The following is a 4,519-nucleotide window of genomic DNA, read 5'->3' as shown; positions in this document are numbered from 1 at the left end:
GAAAAGAAAAGAATAAAAAATAACTAATTTTTCTTTATCTCCTAATCTTTTCAAAAGTGGGAAGAAGATTTTGGAGACAAAAATAAAGAAAACTTCTTCCCAAATCTGCAGCATTCTTTTCCTTTCTTTCATAAAAATTGTTCGGGAACAAGCTGAAGAAATGTATTCTTTACATTTCTTTTCTTTTTTCTCAAAAAAAAGTTTCTGGAACACAGCGTAAAAGTTTAAACTACCAACCAAGTAATGGAAGAAATGTTGGACAAACTTAGTATTTTATATTAATGGGTCATTTGTTAACCCCTGTATTATACCTAAAATACTGGACGAAATCTGAATCACCTGTTCAAATTGTTTGATAATTTTTTTTATTAGCTGGATGAGCCAAAAATATAGCTGGACAACTCCTTCAAAAAAATATAGCTGGATGTTCATGTAACCTCGCAATATAGTAAATTTTTTCAAGTAATATCAAGCCACTAGACCATAATACAAAAGTATAATATATTTATTTATAATACATACGTGATTTTCTTAAAAAAAAGTATAAAATTAAAATTCCATGTCATATATTAATTTTATTTAACATTTATACTTATATTATTAGTTTTTAAATATGTTTATATTCAAATAATTATGTGGATTTTAATGTGAATATATTTGTCTAAAATTTGTTTAATAATTTTAAATTAAACATACAATTATATATTTTGTATGTTTAAGACTGAAAAATATTATTTACTCTTTAAAATGGATGATATTTATTCAAAATATATGTATGTTTTTTATTATTAAATTTTCAAAATACGTAAAAATTGTTATTTGATTATTAGAATTAAAATACAAATTAATTTTTACATGTAAGGATATGATCAACAAATATTATGATTCAGAAATTTTGATATTTATTTACCAAACAGGATTAAGAGTTCAACATATTATCAATCGTTCATAATTTGAATCTTCCGGAAAAAATGATTCAGATTAAACAAATGACCCCTAAATTGTGAATCATTTTCAGATCGTATATGAGTGAGACATATTATATGTTAGTGGTGTGTATTTATTAGAAAGTATTATTGTAATATCCCGTAATTTTTAAAATTAGATTAATAATTGAATAATAGAAAAAAAATATTAAAATTAGATAAGGACTAGGACTTAAAATTGAATTAGACTAATATGCCTAGAATTTGGATCAGATTCTAATATGGATAACTTGTAGGTTTAGACATAGGGTTTTATATCGTTATAAATAGATCCTATTCGTATTTCTTGTTTTTATCAATAAAATTCGTAGGGCTTTTATTCATAAAATCAGCAATCTTGTAAAACTCGTAGAAAAATCATCGTAAGTTGGATTTTGGTGATTCTAAACTTTTCGGAAAGCTGTTTTCGTTCTCTACAACTTTTGTATTTCATGTTTTTCGAGATAACATCGTTTAGAGGGTCAAAAGAGTAAATTCAGATCTGGTCAGGTTTTGAGGTAAGTTTTCGATCGATTTTGCTAGTATTTTTAAAACTGTGTGTCATGTGTATGTATTTGATTATCAAAATATGGGCTAAGTGATGATATATTTGAAAAGTAATATGTGTTATAGAATATGTATTGATGTATATGTGTGGTGTCTAGACAGTAATTTTGGATCTTTGATTTGTGCCATGCTTTGTGAAAATTTTGAACAAGAACTTAGGACTGTAGTCAAAGGATTGTAGTGACAGTTTTCTGAAAATTTAAGACCGTTATCACTAGGTTGTTGTGGTCGTGGCATGCGTTATTGATTTTGAATTATTGTTATTTATGTGATATGTGTATTATGTGTATCGAATAAGAATAAGAATATTATCGAAATTGTGTGTTTCGTATATCGTATCGTATAGATTATCGTATATTGTTATATGTGTATGTGTTACTTGGTCTGCTAATTGGATCGATTGGTTTCTTGTTGGGCTGTATAGCTCATTACTTACAATTTCAGGTTTTGTCGATTTCGAGGACTTAGAATGAATTTTGGACTTTCGCTTTTAGCTGCGCTTTCGTAATAGTAACTTTCTAATAGAATTTTGGAATAGTCAATTGTATTTCATATTAGTTTTGATTTAGAGTTAATAGTCCGGAAGGGCGGGCTGTTACAGTTGGTAACAAGAGCAGGCTGTCCTTTGGAGTGTATTAGGTGTGAGACTAGTACATTCTCTAGGATGCGTTCCCGTGAACCATTGTTTGACCTTTGGTAGATCAAGGGGTAGACGTTTCACGAATTTTAGGATTTTTGTGAATTTGGGGACCAAATTCTTTTTAAGGAGGGTAGTATGTAATATCCCGTAATTTTTAGAATTAGATTAATAATTGAATAATAGAAAAAAAATATTAAAATTAGATAAGGACTAGGACTTAAAGTTGAATTAGACTAATGGGCCTAGAATTTGGATCAGATTCTAATATGGATAACTTGTAGGTTTAGACATAGGGTTTTATATCGTTATAAATAGATCCTATTCATTTTTCTTATTTTTATCAATAAAATTCGTAGGACTTTTATTCATAAAATCAGCAATCTTGTAAAATTCGTAAAAAATTCATTGTAAGTCGGATTTTGGTTATTCTAAACTTTTTGGAAATCTGTTTTCTTTCTCTACAACTTTTGTGTTTCGTGTTTTTCGGGATAACATCGTTTAGAGGGTCAAAAAAGAGTAAATTCAGATCTGGTCAGGTTTTGAGGTAAGTTTTCGATCGATTTTTCTAGTATTTTTACTACTATGTGTCATGTGTATGTATTTGATTATCAAAATATGGGCTAAGTGATGATATATTTGAAAAGTACTATGTGTTATAGAATATGTATTGATGTATATGTGTGGTGTCTAGACAGTAAATCCAATCTCTGTTTGTTTTCTCAAATCCGTCGCCTAATTTAATTGTTAATTCATATATGCTTATATGATTTAAGAATTAGCAATGTCTTGTGAATTAGTTATATATTTAATATATATAATAATGTCTATATCGTACAAGATTGATAACAATCTTAAAGCAGTTTTCTTCGATATTCATACTTTCTTGTGAGTAGACGCAAAAGTCAATTTGAATATTTAAATTGGATCACGGTCTTATACTTATCACTGATAGGCTCTGAATGGTGTACCCTATTTATGGGTATATAAGTGGCCATTATTTGCCTCATTAATTAAATTAAATTTAGTGCGTTAATTTTTTTGATCACTTGTTGCCATGTGCTTGAAATTAATAAAAAATTGATTTTAAGTGGTGCTTTGTTTAAGCATAACAGGTATGAGGCAAAAGTAAGCACAAAGTTGCTGGATAATTGGTTTTCTTATAAGCCTATTGATGCTTTAATGATTATTGATTTATGATCAACTTATATTCAAGTGGACATATTTGGTGATTTCTGTTTCTCGGGTTAAAATCCTTATAAATTGTTGGATTAAACCCAAATTTATGATTTGTCCATATTTTTGCTATTAATGGATAGCTTATTATATTTTGTTTAATTAGTGTTAGGGCTAAACACGCGCTTATATTCACGCAAGTATACGCGATTGCTGATAAGTGGCATTTTATACCACTTAGAACGTCTTATAATGGCTTGAATTGATGTCTTGAAATCAGGTATTTTGTGTATTTGATGCTTTTTTTCTAGTATTTTTGCATTTCAGGGTATAACTTGCGTATGTAGGAAGAATTCATTAGAAATAAGCCTAGGGAAGTGGGTGGCATTGGTTGTGGAAAGTTGGGGGCAGAACGCAGCAAAATCAGGAGCAAAATTCATAATTTTCCAGAAGGTGCTTGGGCGCCCGCTCAGGATGCTGGGGCGGCCACCAGGGAGCTTGGGCGCTGGCTCAGGAATCTGGGGCGGCCGCTCAGGGACGAAAATTTTAATACTAAATTTTATAATCTTTATTCTGATGGACTTTTGAGACGGCTGGTTCTTGTGGACTTCTCTATAAGTAGTTCTCAGAGACGTTTCACATAAGTGTGGTATCAAGCAGGGAGCAAGAAGAGAAGGAAGAATACCGTTTTAGCACATCGCAATGAAGAAGAGGAAGCATACGTTTTCTTGTGATTCTTTTATTTGTTGTATCAGTGGATGTTAGTTTTCTTTAATTTGAACCTTATTACTCTTGTGACATAATCTGGTTTTAATAAGTATTTTTATTAGTTTATATTGTGTGTATTATCATGTTTTCATATGAACCCATGGTGACGATGAGTTCTATCATGGGCTAATCGTGATCATGGGGTCATAACGGATTTACTATGGATTTCTTTAGTTAATTGTTTAATACCTTAGTGTGTGATGATTGTATGATATCTAGCATAGGTTGTGCTTATTCATCTTATGTGCGTCGCGAACATATAAGATAGTTTGTTAATCTCCTATGAAGCGACGGTGGATCTTGGGGTTTAGAACTTGCCATGCTAGCATAGGTTCATGTATGTGTATGCATGATTAATGGGTAACTCTAACCGTTTTACTTGCCCTGTGTAATCGTAAAGAACAAC

Source organism: Apium graveolens, chromosome 11 (assembly GCF_009905375.1).
Source record: "Apium graveolens cultivar Ventura chromosome 11, ASM990537v1, whole genome shotgun sequence".
In the NCBI taxonomy this organism is placed as follows: domain Eukaryota; kingdom Viridiplantae; phylum Streptophyta; class Magnoliopsida; order Apiales; family Apiaceae; genus Apium; species Apium graveolens.
The sequence above is the reverse complement of the archived record's forward strand: the minus strand, read 5'-3'. Positions refer to the sequence as shown.